A 17,224-nucleotide genomic window follows, 5' to 3' on the forward strand; every position below is an offset into this window, starting at 1 on the left:
CACACATGTTGTGCTGTAATTGCACAGAATCCAATGCTTTTCACATCTTATATTTTCTTTCCCCTATGAGTTTATGAATGCTTCTCCCAACACAGTCTGGTTGTATAATATTACTCTATATTATTATTCTCCCAAAGGGAGCAAGTAATTATCCTCCAGTCAATCACTGTGAACAACAGAAGCAATAATACTCACATTCCAATAAGGGGCCACTAAGTCTTGCTCGCTCCTCCTTCCTGAATACTCAACATCTCCTATTGAACCGAAAGATTTGCAGCTTTTTCTTGAGCAGATCTCTCCTCTTGCATTGCTGTTCAGGAGTGAGTAAGAGACGGAGGAGGCTCAAACACTGCTGGAAAAAAATGTAAGTGCAAGATTTCTTTCATTTCTATTGTGTATTCTATTTTTTTTTCTTCTCCTTTTTACTATAATTACATTTAGAGTTTTTTTATATATTTTTTTTTCTTTCTGCTTTGTTGACCATTCTAGGATAAACATGCATTTATGGTCATTTTTAATGTTTACCTTGTTTTTTAAATCATGTGTTTATGCATAGTTTTTTTTTTTCATGATAGGTAAAGCTACTGAACAGAAAAGTGGAATGTTAATGCAAAAGAAATATATATTCACCAAATATGTATATATTGTCCTTTTCTGAAAAAAAAAAATTGAATTTTAAGGCGGACAGTTATTTTATCAGAAATGTTATTTTGAGATCACATTGAAAGTTTTGAGAAGTTTACTATCAGTCGAAATTTACAATAATTATGTAATTAAGACAAAGCAGAGCAACTGTAGCCTATTGTAGGTTTCTACGATAACCCTGTGAATGTCCATTCAGAAACGGAGCAGGTTAAGGTGGGAAAAAAACAAGCCTGCTATTTATAGTCAATGTGGTACTGATTCAATTACCTAGCAACGCATCAGAAATCTATGATGGCTCGCATACCAGAGATGGCAATTTTATTAATTTTAGAAAAACGAAATCTTGTGAATTTGTTACAAGTAGCCAATGGCTTTATCCAGATTGCTGCCCACTCCCTAATATTGGGGAGGGGAACACCCACATATATGCACATATTTTTTATATAAAAACAGAATCTCACATAAGAAAATGAATGCAAATTTCGGAAACATTGGCTTTGCTATTAAAATTCTGTAGGTGAGAAATTGAAATATAATCTAATACATATGTAATTATATGGTTGCACCTTTTAAAGCTTTTCTTCTTGGGTCCTTCAATATTTATATAGGGTTCTTGAAAAGATGCAAGCTTTGATTGATCCTCGAAACATTGTTTTTTACTCGTATGCATATACCGTATATCAGGTATATGCAATTAGTGGACCTCCAGCTGTTGCAAAACTACAAGTCCCATTATGCCTCTGCCTCTGGGTGTCATGCTTGCGGCTGTCAGAGTGTTGCTATGCCTCATGGGATTTGTAGTTCTGCAACAGCTGGAGGTCCGCTAATTGCATATCCCTGCCGTATATACTCGAGTATAAGCCGACCCGAATACAAGCCGAGGCACCTAATTTTGCAACAAAAACTGGGAACATGTATTGACTTGAGTATAAGCCTAGGGTGTCCATCTGCATGCCTCACTGTGTCCATGTGTATGCCTCACTGTGCCTATTCCTACCTGTGTCCATAACTAGACTGACGTTTAACATGGGAGTCTATGGAAGGAGTGCTCAGCTTTGAAAAATCGGTGCTACCCAGCCATAGGTCCCCTAGACAACAAACTTTGCACACTTGTAGAGGAGAAATGAGGCTACATGTGTGCCAAAGGGACCTACGACCAGCCAGTTCTGGGCCCCCAAAATCACCAGAGAAATTACAGTTTAACATGGAAGGGGTGCCTGGCTTCGAAAAATCGGTGCTCCCCTGCCGTAGGTCCATCGGACAAACAAGTTTGCAGATTTGTAGAGGAAGAGTGGGGCTACATGTGTGCCGGTACCGGGTCCCCAAAGTCCGGGAGATCAGGTGCAAAAAGGTGACTCGAATATAAGCCATGGGGGGCATTTTCAGCACAAAAAAACTTGGCTTATACTCGAGTATATACGGTATTCCTTGTATATACACAGCACAATGCATGTCTTTCGATCTTCCCATATCACTAGCCATGGCTCTGGCTTATCTCTATTCTTGAATCTATCAGGATAGGAATATGGAAGCTGTCATTACTGACTTGTTTTTTAAAGTGCATGTTCCGGAGCTATCATCCTTCTCCTACACTGAATCATTGACCTGGAATAAGCATGCAGACAGTGTGAGAACACCTGATCCACAGTTGTGACATTTTCTAAGGTCGCTTAGGGTGGGCCAATGGCTTTCTAAAATTGATTGGCAATAAAACATCTTGGGATTGTTGTGTTGCCCCTAAAGGCAGTTCCTATTGATTTTGTAAAATTTTCTTTACCACATTGGTGATAGAAAATTAAAATGTGTATTTTTTTGATACAATGCATATAAATACATAAAATGTACCATGTGCATTCAGTATATGAAGCTCTAAAGTCGGTCAAATGCAAATTGTTTGCAGTTCTTCACTTGTGTGCTGTAAAGAGAGAATTTTGGATCTCCCACTGTTCAATTTTATTCAGAACACACACAGATGAATGAGTCAGGAAAGTGACACATCCTCTCTCTCTGTCTCCCGTTCATATAATTGTATATGGTTTTCAGTTACAGAGAGACAGTCCACAAGCGAGCAGCTGCTACTTAGCAGCTTTATTAGAAATGGCAGAATTCTCTGTGAACACAGTATCATGTAGTACCCTGGATTAAATATTTATTGCTAAAATCCAGATTTTATACAATTAATTAATAACGTTACACAAACAATTCTCTTTTTTTTACAAAAAAAGTTCAAATTTACATTTTTTTCTATCTCTTTGCCAACGTGTTCCCCGAAAAATCTTGATATTTACATAGCTTAGTCATTCAACTTGCACATACAGTACACAAGTAAATGACTCCTTGCAATGACTACTTACTAATCCAACAGCTCAAAGCTTTAACTAACCGATAGTGCTCTGGAAATCCTTTGCCATTTATTAAATATGTATTTATAACTCAAAAGTATATATGTACAGCATGCTACTTGTTTCGTTTGAAACAGATAATTAACAGTTTTATCTGCCCGAAAAAAATTGTAAAGTAGATACTTCTGATGCTCCCACCACACTGTTGCACCACTGTACAGCAGGAATGTTGCCGCTTTTTCCAGAACCTGCAGTCTGTAGACTTTGGATCACTAATTCTGACATCTGCCTACACTTCAGGTAACAAGTGAATAGAACCTGATTACCCTGGATTTCATCAATAATTTCAAAGGTCTTGTTGCATTCTATCGATATCTGTGTATTTACAACATCCATTGAACAGACTTTCAGGCCAGGTTCACATATGTCCAGTCGCGGTTCTCAGCATGGGGTCCAGTGCATTTCCATTCACCAGTTCAGGTGCGAATCCGGTTAAAATTTTGACCTGAATTCGCACCTGTACCAGACCCAAACATGCACAGGACCCTTTTGGAATGAAGACTATAGCCTCCTTGGACATGTGTGAACTGGCTTCATTGAGAACCGGTCATACTCGCATGTCATGTGAATTGGATGCAGTGAAACTCTCATCCAATTCGCACATATGGGAACCTCTCCTCAAAGGGAGTGTGAATGTGTAAACCTATGAAATATTGCATATGCATATCTCTTAAGCCTTGAACACACGATAAGTTAACCAGAGGACAACGGTCTGAAGGACCGCTGTCCTAGGCTAACCTATGAAGCTGACTGATGGTCCGTCACACCTACACACCATAGGTTAAATAACCGATCGTGCTGAAAAAAATGAAGTTCAATGCTTCCAAGCATGCGTCGACTTGATTCTGAGCATGCATGGATTTTTAACCGATGGTTGTGCCTACTAACGATCGGTTTTGACCTATCGGTTACCAATCCATAGGTTAATTTTAAAGCAAGTTGTCTTTTTTTTTTACCTATGGTTAAATAACCTATGGGGCCCACACACAATTGGTTTTGACCGATGAAAACAGTCCTTCAGACCGTTGTCCTCTGGTTAACCTATCGTGTGTACGAGGCCTTACAGCAAGCAGTAGACTTCAGCAGATCTAATTAGACATGTGCATTTCGTTTCGTTACGAATTCGAATTCGGACAAATTTTTCATTATTCGGAAATTCGTATGCATCCGAATTTCCGAATTACAAAATGAACGAATTTAAACAAATTCGAAAAAACGCGAATGAAATTCGAATTCGAATCGAGTGTTGTCACCTTAATGCAGAAAGTGGAAACCCAGCGGTTCTACTAGCAGGATCAACAGGTAACATATAACAGTGCAAAGGGTTTATGTGAAAACAGAAAGGGCTGTATTTCTGATGCGTTGGGTTGCGTAACATATCAAATTTTATAATGTGCCTGTATTTTTTCTTTAACAAACATTTTATGTGTTAAAAGGAAAATTTGAGAATTAGTTTTTCTGTTAGTACCGGTTCACACTACCGCGACTTGTTGCCCCAAGTCACGCAATATGAGAAATTCCATTGAAGTGAATGAGAGCCATCTTAAAGCGGGAGTTCACCCATTTAAAAAAAAAAAAAAAATCTCCCCTTAGCTTCCTGCTCGTTCGGTCTAGGGGAATCGGCTATTTATATTAAAATATGTGCAGTACTTACCCGTTTTCGAGCTGCATCTTCTTCCGTCGCTTCCGGGTATGGGTCTTCGGGAGCGGGCGTTCCTTCTTGATTGACATTCTTCCGAGAGGCTTCCGACGGTCGCATCCATCGCGTCACTCGTAGCCGAAAGAAGCCGAACGTCGGTGCGGCTCTATACTGCGCCTGCGCACCGACGTTCGGCTTCTTTCGGAAAATCGTGACGCGATGGATGCGACCGTCGGAAGCCTCTCGGAAACCTGTCAATCAAGAAGGAACGCCCATTCCCGAAGCCCATACCCGGAAGCGACGGAGAGGATGCGTCTCGTAAACGGGTAAGTACTGCACATATTTTAAAATAAATAGCCGATTCCCCTAGTAATAACGAGCAGGAATCTAAGGGGGAAAAGTGCCCTCTAAGGGTGAACCCCCGCTTTAATGTACACTACTGAAGTCGCTCCGACTTCAGAAAAGGTTCCTGTACAACTTCAAGGCAACTTGTACTCTTAGGCCTCGTACAGACGAGGGGTTATCCGATGCAAATGGTCCGCCGGACCGTTTCCATCGGACATTTTTCCTCCGGATTTTGATCTGATGGCTGTAAACACCATCAGATCAAAATCCGCGCGGAAAACATCCGCGGTGACGTGGCCGCGCCGCGACGATGACGCGGCGACGTGCGCGACGCTGGAAGGTAAATACTTCCACGCATGCGTCGAATCTTTCCGACGCATGCGAGGGATGGGGATCGGACGGACTTATCCGGTGAGTCTGTACAGACGACTGGATAAGTCCGAAGGACAGGATTCCAGCGGATAGATTTCTTAGCATGCTAAGAAATTCTTATCCGCTGGAAATCCGTCGGCTGGACAAATGTCCGCCGAAAATTGTCCGCTCGGGCCTACACACGACCGGATCTATCCGCTGGAACTGATCCGCGGATAAATCCCAGCGGATAGATCCGGTCGTGTGTACGGGGCCTTATAGCCAGATTCACAAAGAGTTACGCCGGCGTATCAGTAGATACGGCGTTGTAACTCGGAATCTAAGCCGTCGTATGTTTAAGTGTGTGCTCAAACTGAGATACACTTAAACGAAGCCTACGCCATCGTATCTTAGCTGTCTAGTTCCACCGGCCACTAGGGGCGCTAACGCTGATTTACGCCTAGAATGCGTAAATCAGCGAGATACGCCGATTCACGAACGTACGTGTGCCCGTTGCAGTAAAGATACGCCGTTTACGTAAGGTGATTCGTAAAGTTAGTCGAACAAATAGCTGGCCTAGTCAATGTTAAGTATGGCCGTCGTTCCCGCGTCGAAATTTGAAAAATTTACGTCGTTTGCGTAAGTCGTCCGTGAATGGGGCTGGAGGTAATTTACGTTCACGTCTAAACCAATACGTCCTTGCGGCGTACTTTGGAGCAATGCACACTGGGATATGTCCATCACGTCACGTCAATCACGTGGGGTCACGAGTAATTTACATAAAACACGCCCCCCTCATTTGAATTAGGCGCGCTTTCGCCGGCCCATTTACGCTACGCCGCCGTAACTTAGGAGGCAAGTGCTTTGTGAATACAGCACTTGCCTCTCTGACTTACGGCGGCGGAGCGTAAATACGCTACGCCGCCTCAAAGATGCGCCCGGCTACCTGAATACAGCTAATAGATTTCAATGGAAGTTGCCTCCAAAGTCGGATCACTGTCTTAACTGAAGCAACTTTACAGGAAGAGAAAATAGTTTTCTCATGCAAACCCCTCCCTCCCACAGAGCTGATTATTCTGTGATTGGCCACAGCCAAAGTCTCCTGTCCTGGAGGCAACTTTAAGTTGCGTTGTAAGTTGCTCCAAGTCGCGCTGAAGTCGCCTTGCAAAGTCGCGCTGTAAGTCGGGTTGCCCCTGTGTGAACCGGCACTGAAGGGCCCTTCTGTGTAGCAATCTTTCCCCCCATCACTCTGAGTTATAAAATGTAGCGCCTGTGTACTTATCGGTACAGGTGCTATGTAGAATTTAGTGAATGAGAGACTTACTTGCTCTCATCTGTGTTTGATTTAGTTAAAATTGGCTGTCGCCAACCCCAAGCTGTCCTGTGGGTCACTCTGTTCTCCAGAGATGCTGTCTCATCTCTGGACGGTAGGTGGCACCTGAGGGGTTCGGGCGGAGTCGCTTTTCCTCAGCAGCCAATTAGAGGAGTTTTCCCTCGTGGAGCATGCTGGGGAGGAGTATTTCTGTGGCGGAGGCCTTGGTTAGGGGTTCTTTGCGGGTTCCTGGTTCCAGGTGCGGCACCCACCTTTAGGGTGTGCGTACATCACGGGCCCCGGCCATATGGCCTACCAGGCCGGGGTGCATGTGCTACGCATAGTTCCTGACTCTGGGCTCCTAAGGCCCGGAGCGACTGATGCTACAAAGGGGCCCCAGTGACTTACTGGGTCCCCCCATCTCTATTGAGAAGATCCCAAGCTGGGTGCTGTTCGGTGGGGGATCGGTCTGAGGAGAACCCGGAGGAAGGTGATCCAACAGGGCTTGAACGAACCATCGGGGATCTGGGTGACCGGACACTGGCAGGTTGTATGCGGCAAACTGTTGGTCGGTAACCCTAAAAATATATACTGGGAGGATTCACTCTACTATCTTTAAACCTTATACTAGGCCTGTGGCAGAGGTCTCATCTTTAAACCTTATACTAGGCCTGTGGCGACAGGACAGGCAAAACAAGCAATTGCTTGGGGACCCGAGCTGGCCTGGGGCCCCAGCAGGGTGGGCCCTTGCCGCGCCAACGCTTCCTATAAATGCTGCATCCTGTAGCATGGCCAAGCTCCTCTTCCTAAATCCCTCCTCCTGTAGTCTGGCCGGGTACTGCGCAGTACAGGAGATTCAGTTTCCTGTTCCCGGGCGGTCTGACAGGAAGTGCACACACTAAGTGCTCACTTCCATTCAGTTTGCGGCCGGGAACAGCAAACTGAGTCTCCTGCCGAACAGTACGCGGTAGGGAGGGGGGTAAAAAGAACATGGGGGGGTAAGGGGGAGGCACTCATCACCCATTTTGTATGAAAAATATGGTAGCTTGCTGACCATAACCCTACCTGGATGATATGTATAATAAACAATTACCATAGCTTTCTTTCCATTTTCTTTCTTTACCATCCCATTTCCATCTTATTGCTTCTTTTTTGAATCATGTAATATGTATTAAAGCTTTTAGCAAAAATTTACAAAGCAGATATTTTGCTTGGGGCCCCCAAATTCCTTCAAACGGCCCTGCCTGTGGCAGAGGTCTCATCTTCAAACCTTATACCCTATTAGAGCCAAGTCTGTGGCAGAGACTTGTTCCTTTCCCAGAAGTTTAAGTGGCGCTCTGGCTGCCAGGCCTGTGAGAGAGGTCTGTCCAGGGGCGCTTTACCCACTCCGGCTGGAGTGGCGACGTGAGAAAGTATAACTATTGAAGGCAGGATTGCTTTCCTTATCCAAGGCCTGAATCTGTGAATTTCTTCTTCTTTCACCAACCTATGCTGTCTACCTCAAGTTGACTGTTGGTCGTGTTGACCAGGATTAATAAAAAAGCATTGAAAACGTCAGTCAACTGTTTGGACATTCTGTCATTGCCCTCACTGCCGTCATCACCCCTAGACACATCACAGAGGTAACTTAAATACGCCGATCCCAAATCTAATCAGCGGCTCCTCCGGGGGTAAGCGCTACAAAAAAAACTTCTTGTAGGGAGTTGTTCTGTGGAATGTTTTTGAAATGGGTTGAACAAGCTTCACCAGCCTGATACTGCAGACCTAGCATCATTTTATTGGGATGGTCACAGCTCTGTTTCTATAAGAATTACAGTTCATATGCCTCATCTGGAGAGCTAGGTCCAGTAGTAGATCAATGAAAGCCCAAAAATACTCACCACCACTTCATCAATGTGATGTCTGCAAAATTCCTCGCCACTACAAAAAGTAACACAAGGGGGCGCAATCTAAGCACAGCATCAATGGGTTTATTATGATTAAAGCGGGGGTTCCCCCAAAAAAAAAACATTTTAACATTACATTCAGCTGAGTTGTCAGAATGACATTAGGCAGTTTTTTTTTATTTCATTGCCGTACATACCGTATTTTCACCGCCGCTTCCGGGTATGTAATCTGCGGGACTGGGCGTTCCTAATTGATTGACATCCTTCCGACCGGCGCACACAGCGCGTCACGAGTTGCCGAAAGAAGCCGAACGTCGGTGCGCAGGCGCCGTATAGAGCCGACTCGCAGTCCGGCTTCTTTCGGCAACTCGTGACGCGCTGTATGTGCCGGTCGGAAGGATGTCAATCAATTAGGAACACCCAGTCCCGCAGATTACATACCCGGAAAATACAGTATGTACAGCAATGAAATAAAAAAAACAGCCTAATGTCATTCTGACAACTCGGCTGAATGTAATGTTAAAAAAATATTTTGGGTGATCCCCCGCTTTAACCACTTGCCGTCGCCGCACCGTCAAAATACGTCCACAAGGTGGCTCTCCTAGGCGAGAGCACGTAATATGACGTCCTGCCTAAAAGCCGCCACTAGGGGCGCGCGCGCGCCCCCCCCGCTCGCCCCCCGACTCCCGTGCGTGTGCCCGGCGGGCGCGATCGCCGCCGGGCACACGCGATCGCTCGGTACAGAGCGGGGAACGGGAGCTGTGTGTGTAAACACACAGCTCTCGTTCCTGTCAGCAGGGGAAATGCTGATTTTCTGTTCATACAATGTATGAACAGAAAATCAGTGTTTCCCCTAGTGAGGCCACCCCCCCCCCCCCCCACAGTAAGAACACACCCAGGCATACTTAACCCCTTCCCCGCCCCCTAGTGTTAACCCCTTCACTGCCAGTGGCATTTTTATAGTAATCTAATGCATTTTTATAGCACTGATCGCTATAAAAATGCCAATGGTCCCAAAAATGTGTCAAAAATGTCCGAAGTGTCCGCCATAATGTCGCAATACCAAAAAAAAAATCGCTGATCGCCGCCATTACTAGTAAAAAAAAATATTAATAAAAATGCCATAAAAATACCCCCTATTTTGTAAACGCTATAACTTTTGCGCAAACCAATCAATAAACGCTTATTGCGATTTTTTTTTACGAAAAATATGTAGAAGAATACGTATCGGCCTAAACTGAGGAAAAAAAATGTTTTTTTATATATTTTTGGGGGATATTAATTACAGCAAAAAGTAAAAAATATTCATTTTTTTCAAAATTGTCGTTCTATTTTTGTTTATAGCGCAAAAAATAAAAAACGCAGAGGTGATCAAATACCACCAAAAGAAAGCTCTATTTGTGGGAAAAAAAGGACGCCAATTTTGTTTGGGAGCCACGTCGCACGACCGCGCAATTGTCTGTTAAAGCGACGCAGTCCCGAATCGCAAAAAGTACTCTGGTCTTTGGGCAGCAATATGGTCCGGGGGGTAAGTGGTTAAAGAGCCAAGTGCAAATTCAAATACAGGTGCATTAGAATATCATTAAAACATTAATTTATTTAGGTAATTCAATTCAAAATGTGAAGCTCATATATTTTATAGATTCATTACACAGAGTGATATATTTCTTTATTTTTCATTTTGTTAATTATGGCTGACAGATAGTAAAAACCCCAAATTCAGTAAATTAGAATATTGTGAAAAAGTTTAATATTGTAGACTCACAGTGTCACACTCTAATTAGCTAATTAACTCAAAACACCTGTAAAGGTTTCCGGAGCCTTTACATTTTTTGAGATGCACCTGTAAATATAAAATCAAAGAGCTTTTCTGCGGCCATGCCTCATTGGATGGAAGAGCTGCTTGTGACAGCAAACAGGGTGTTGTCACTTCTGGTGGACGGTTTCCATCCAATGTGACATGGTTGCAGATAAGTGCTTTGATTTTATATCTCTGTGAATTTGCACTTGGCTTTTTTAATCGTAATAAACCCATCGATTATGTGCTTAGCTGGGGCCCCCTTGTGTTCCTTTTTCTAATTGCAGGGAACCGTTCCTGTCCCAGGTGGAGCTGCCTACTGAAGTACAACACCCTTCCTATGAGATTTTTATGAACTTCTTATCAACTTTTGTATGCACTACCTATGCTACGCTTCATATTTATCTGTTGGGGGTGTAGAGGCTAACTTATGTGGATGTCGCATTAGCATTTGTTTGTGCCACAATTTAATTTGTTGTTTGAAGATTCCTCACCACCACTAACATCACCATCTATTCTTCTGTTCAAAATCTTCGACCATCTTAATTAGCCAGGCCAAGATGATGTAACTGTACATGCTCCTGGGTGGAGTACATTGAAAATGTGCAGGCTGTACACTGAGTTGCGCATGCTCAGTTCAGCATATACTTTAGACATGTTTTTTAGGAGGAGGGTAAAAATATTTAATTGCAGAAGCGACATACCTATCTCTCTTCTGTAATAAAAAATAAAAAACCTTCCAGCTCGCAAATTTTTTATTTTTGCTAAGATTCCACTTTGAAGTGTATGTAACCCATGAAAATCCACTTCTCTTATTTGTTATTTTTAAGTGTTAAATATACTATTAAAACATTTTCACATATTTGTTGTGCAAAAAAATACCTGTTGATCCTTCCAGAAATTCAGTGCTACCTTGTGTAGTCTGCTGTGTTTTCTCAAGCATTAACAGCCCTGCCCAAATGATTTCTGTAGACTTCATAACACCTCCACCTATGTTACTGAGATGAATAAATTACTAGACGTGCGATTCCGTTCATAACGAATGGATTTTCGTACAAATTTTTTAGTATTCGTATATTCGGATCAATTCGAACATCCGAATAGCTGAAAGTACTAAAATACGAAAATTACGGAATTACGAAGAAGCAAAATAACAAACAAGCGAAAATACGAACTTACGATTGGACAAACTTACTAAAATATGAAACACCGAAACCGCAAAAGAACGAAAATGACATCTATAACGAACGATTTGCATTCCGTATTTTAAATCCTTTGTCTGTTCGTAATTTCGTATATTCGTATTTTCATTCGTATGTTCGTATTTTCATTTGTGTGTTTTGTAAATCCATTTCTTTGTCTGTTCGTAAATTTGTGTACTCAAATCATTATTTCGCATGGGCACTGGGCAGTGTAGTTAGTGAGTAATGTATCTTACTTAATATCTTAGCCAATCAGCTTATCTATTTTGTGCTGAGTCACATTGGACAGTGTAGAGCCTCGTACACACGATCGGACTTCAAACAACATTTTCCGAGAATTTTTGTCCGAAGGGAGTTGGCTGGGCACACCCAGAGCATACACACGGTCGGACTTTGCACCATCGGACTTTTGTTGCCGAAAAGTTTGTCCGTTTGCAGAGTGAATTTTTGTCCGATGAAAACCGAAAGATTTTGTCCGGTGGAGCGTACACATGGTCCGAAATTTTTGGAAAACTTGCTAATTTTGAAGTTTGTTGGCAAAAAGTCCGACCGTGTGTACGGGGCTTAAGAGAAAGTCTATCTTAATCTGGATTAGCCGCGTGTTGAAAATGAAACTAAAATACGAGATTGTGAACGACCGCGCCGCGATGTATTTACAAAACTACAAAATTACGAATCCATTCAAAGCACGGTAATGGACACGAATCAACGAAAACAAAACAATGTTACGAATCGACGGAAAAGGAAATCTCACATAAGTGACAATTACTAAATTACGAATAGTGTACCGAATAAACGAAAATTATTATCTAACAAAATTACGAATTTCGAATCAACTAAACTAAATTAGACAGAATTACGAATCATTCAGTATCAACGAAAATAAAACTGTTACGAAAATACGAACAGGTCCGAATTGCGTCTTTTACGACATTACGAATCTACGGAACGAGATGAAACAAAACATTTTTTTTTTGTTGTGCACATGTCTATAAATTACTGGTACTTGGTTGGCTTTAAAATGGCTCATTCCTATTTGAAAGCATCAAGAGAAGAAATAATTGTTTTTTTGTTTTTTTTTGTACCCCATAGATATGGTGGGATTTTAACGGCACTAGTGAATACACTGTGTTGTTTTTAACATATACTGTATAGTTAAAATATACAAAGTTTATTACAAAAATACGTTTTCTAAAAAAAAAAAAACAACACTTTCATTAAAACAGAACTTGTTCGTCAGACCGTAGGTATTTCACCAAACACGCCATTGTAGCATACAGACTTATATCCAGTTGTGCGTTTTAAACTGTATATATTTTATATCAGATTCTCTGCAGAGCTAAACGCGTTTCTTGGACTTTGGTGCACTTCATCAGGAGTTTACTAGCGGAAGATGTAATACTTCATTGGATGGGGTGGGGGAAGTCAAATCAATACCCCATAGGGGGCGAACAAGTGAGTACCCAGACTGGAGGGATGGAACAGGAGGATCCACACAGATATGTATTATATGAAGACCTCTATAAAGGGTTTTTATGGTATATGGTCTATATATAAGGTACTGTAATATGTGTTTCATTATAGCACACGCCATACAAAACATTTTAGCAATGGTCCTGCTAGAATGTCAATAGGTGGCCTTTAACCCTTTATACAGATCTTCATATATTACATAAGTGTGTGTTCCATCCCTCCAGCCTGGGTTCTCGCTTGTTCTTAATACCTATGAATTGATGAACAAGTTCTGTTTTAATGAAAGTGTTGTTTATTCTTTTAGAAAACGTATTTTTGTAATAAACGTTATGGGGCAGATCCACAAAAGTATTACGGCGGCGTATCTCTTGATACGCCGCGTAATTTCAAATTTTTGCGCGTGGTATCTTTGTTTTGTATCTTCCAAACAAGATACGACGGCATCTCGGCTAGATCCGACAGGCGTACGTCTTAGTACGCTGTCGGATCTTAGCTGCAATTTTTTGGTGGCCGCTAGGTGGCGTTTTCCGTCGAATTCCACGTCGAGTGTGCAAATTAGCTAGTTACGGCGATCCACGAACGTACGTCCGGCCGGCGCATTTTTTTACGTAGTTTGCATTCGCCTTTTTCTGGCATATAGTTAAAGCTGCTATATGGTGGCGTACTCAATGTTAAGTATGGCCGTCCTTCCCGCGTAGAAATTTTAAATGTTTACGTCGTTTGCGTAAGTCGTTCGCGAATAGGGATTTGCGTAGAATGACGTCACCGTCGGAAGCATTGACTTGTTCCAGGTTAATTTCGAGCATGCGCACTGGGATACCCCCACGGACGGCGCATGCGCAGTAAAAAAATCGTTTACGTCGGGTCACGACGTATTTACATAAAGCACGCCCCCATCACAGAGATTTGATCTGCGTACACACCATCGGTTTTCCTGTCGGAAAAAGTCAGATGTGAGCTTTTGGACGGGAATTCCGACCATGTGTATGCTCCATCTGACTTTTTCTGTCGGAATTTTCACCAGCAAAAGTTTGAGAGCTGGTTCTCTATTTTCCAGACGGCAAAAAATCCTAACGGAAAAACCGTTCGTCTGTATGGAATTCCGACGTGCAAAAAAAAACATGCATGCTCAGAATCAAGCAGAAAAGACAAACTGCCTATTGAACTTCATTTTTCTCAGCTCGTCGTACGTGTTGTACGTCACCGCGTTCTTGACGGGCGGAATTTGGTGTGACCGTGTGTATGCAAGACAAGCTTGAGCGGAATTCCGTTGAAAAAGCCATCCAAGGTTTTTCCAATAGGAAAACCGATCGTGTGTATGCGGCATTTGATGAAACCTTAATTGTACCATTTTGCTCCAATTCTACAATGTTAAAACACTGATTTTAATGGGAAAGCTGAAGGTCATTTTAAACAAGCTTCTAATGGTATTGATTAACCTTCGGCACGATGTGTTACCAGTAAGATCACCAGGGGAAAAATAAAGGAAAGAGAGCCTGAAAACAGTATTTCATAAATCCCTATACAACCATTTACTGATCAATATACTTTATAACTTGTAAGATAAAGTGTTGGAACACAGTGAGAAACAACTAGAAGATCGTTGGCTTATCGAGACGTGAAATCTGCTTTTTAGTTCTCCCTCTGTATTTCTTGCTCCATCTGCTGCTGTCTCAGGGAGTGGCTAGAGATGTATAATTCACCCCTCTGTGGGAGACCTGGCCAGACATTGCATGAAATGTATATATTTTTCTTCAAGTCCTTTTGACGCAGAGCCAATTCCTGTTCCCCGGGTGGATTTTTTAGCCACATTGCTTTTTATCAAATATTCATTCTATTGAAAAGTTTTAAGACTGTAACGGTTTCCTTCAGACTATTTTTCCTCCGCGACCATCTCCAGGGAACGAGGAGTTATGCAAGCCAAGCCTTTCTTAGCAGCTAGTCTGTCCATCTTGAAAGCAAACAGTGAGGGCTATGAATCACATTAGTTAATCAAATAGGAATGAAGATCACTGCCAGATTGTTTAGCAGAACATATGTCCGCTATAAAACAAAGATGAGCTTGTTTGACTGAAGGCCTGGAACCCACCTGGTTTCTTCCAAATAGTATCAATCAGATTTTGCAAATAGGACTGAACTCTATAACCCCCATGTAAAAAAAAAAAAGGAATATTGGTTATTAAGTTCCTTTGCTTTTAACGGTCAGGTATATGAGCACAAATTAAAATTTTACCCTAGGTTCACATCTACGCGGCTGTGGTTAATGTGTTTTTTCAAGTGCGTTTTTGAACCTTCGTTTTTGCAGGCAGTTTTCATGCGTTTTGCTTTTTTTTCTCTCTGACCACTTGCCTACCGGCCTATTGCGGAATGACGTCTGCAAGGTGGCTCAGTTACTGGGCATCATATGACGCTCCTTACAAAGGGGGGGGGGGTCTGCGCTGATAATCGGTGCACTGATTGTCAGCACAGCCCCCTTCTGAGGTGCCCATCACAGATGTCAATCAGTGCCCATCAAAAATGCTGATCAGAGCTCTTTAAAAATGCCAATCAGAGCCCATCAAAAATGCCAATCACTGCCCATCAAAAATGACAATCAGTGCCCATCAGTAATGCCTGTCAGTGCCCATCACAGATGCCATTCAGTGCCCATCAGTAATACCTGCCAGCGCCTCCTCATCAGTGCCATCTATTAGTGCCCATCAGTGTCCCCCATCAGTACCACCTATTAGTGCCATCAGTGCTGCATATCAGTGCATATATCAGTGCAGCCTCATTGTTTAGCAAAAAAAAACTGTGCTAATTAAATACCACCAACAGAAAGCTCTATTTGTGGGGAACGTTATAATGTCATTTGGGTTCAGCGATGCATGACTGCGCAATTGTCATTCAAAGACCTAGATAATGGTCTGGTATGGATTTTGGGGAGGGGGACCCCTCATCAACTTTTTTTTTATTTTGGTGTGGAGTTACCCTCAAAATCCAAACCACACCCGAAGAACCTGGTATGGACAGGGGGGTGCTGTTTTTTTCCAAATGTCTAAATTGCCAGCAATTCTTTTTTTTTTTTTTTTTTACATTCAGCTGTCAGCGGGGAACCCCGCTGACAGCTGATGACTCATCGGTTGTTAGACATGGCGGCCAGCTTGCTGAACTGCTCATTAGCAACCAACTATTCACAAAAAAAACACACGTAACACCTGCATTTTGGTGCAGATCCTTTGAAGTCTATTATACACAAAACACAATCTGCTGTGGGGAAAATAAGTTCCTGACCCTTTCAAAAAATGCACCAGCTGAAAAACATAAATGTGAACATGTGCCTATAGAAAACCATGTTAAAGGAACTGTAGTGCTTTTCTGCAACCTGCAAAATACACAAAAAAAATGCATAGATGTGAACCTAGTGCTAGCTCTAATGTGTGTTCATTGCCCATCATGATGTCATAGCAAGTTGGGCCTTTGCTTGTTCTGTTCCTGTACAAGTCTGGCTTGCTTCCAACCCAAGTGGGCGGATCTTTTGTTGGGTGCTCCACCCCGTCAGTTTTTTTCTTAGCCATCCGGGCTCTGTTTGTAGCTCATTGCCCTGGGGTAGAAAACTCTGACAGTGTGCTTACAAGCAGGGCTTATGTAGAAGACCGTAAAGGTTCACAAAGCAAACACTCCTGAGGACCCATTTGAAACTGAGTTTCAAAAAGAAAACATTTTTCAAATAGGTCTAAGGTTACCACCTTTTCAGGAAGATATACTGGCATAGGCATGCCCACATGGTATATGGGGAAGATTCCCTCTGTTTAGACCCCTGATATTTCAACAAAGCCCCCTAGCGGGTCTCCTAAAAAATAATAATAATAATAATAATAATAATAATAATAATAATAAAAAAATTATAAAAAAATTATTAAAAAAAATGTAAAAAAACTTTAAAAAAAATATAAAAACATATTCTAAATAAATAATAATAAAAAAATTGATAAAAAATAAAATAATAAAAATGAAATTTACTTACACTGTCCACTGCCCTACTGACACCAATATCTGCTCTACTGACACTGTCCATTGCTCTACTGACACTGTTGGTATACATACACATGCACACACACGCATATGTGTTTGAGCTTTGGGGTGCACACCCTAATGCTACAGGCTGCGCAAACCTATGTATACTGGGCAA

At 42.1% G+C, this 17,224-nt stretch overlaps 1 protein-coding gene across 2 annotated transcripts in view; it reads left to right on the forward strand.

Moving 5' to 3' along the window:
* Positions 1–260: 260 nt before the first annotated feature.
* Positions 261–17,224, forward strand: part of LOC120915427 (probable glutamate receptor) — a 58,320-nt gene continuing 41,356 nt past the window's right edge. Inside the window, exons 1-2 of one of the 2 annotated variants that reach the window (XM_040325919.1) lie at positions 261–364; positions 3,233–3,287. The gene's annotated coding sequence lies outside the window, so the exon portion shown is untranslated. The remainder of the gene's footprint in view (positions 365–3,232; positions 3,288–17,224) is intronic. The other variant, XM_040325918.1, reaches the window with a different exon arrangement.

This window comes from Rana temporaria, chromosome 10, assembly GCF_905171775.1.
Source record: "Rana temporaria chromosome 10, aRanTem1.1, whole genome shotgun sequence".
NCBI classification, from domain to species: domain Eukaryota; kingdom Metazoa; phylum Chordata; class Amphibia; order Anura; family Ranidae; genus Rana; species Rana temporaria.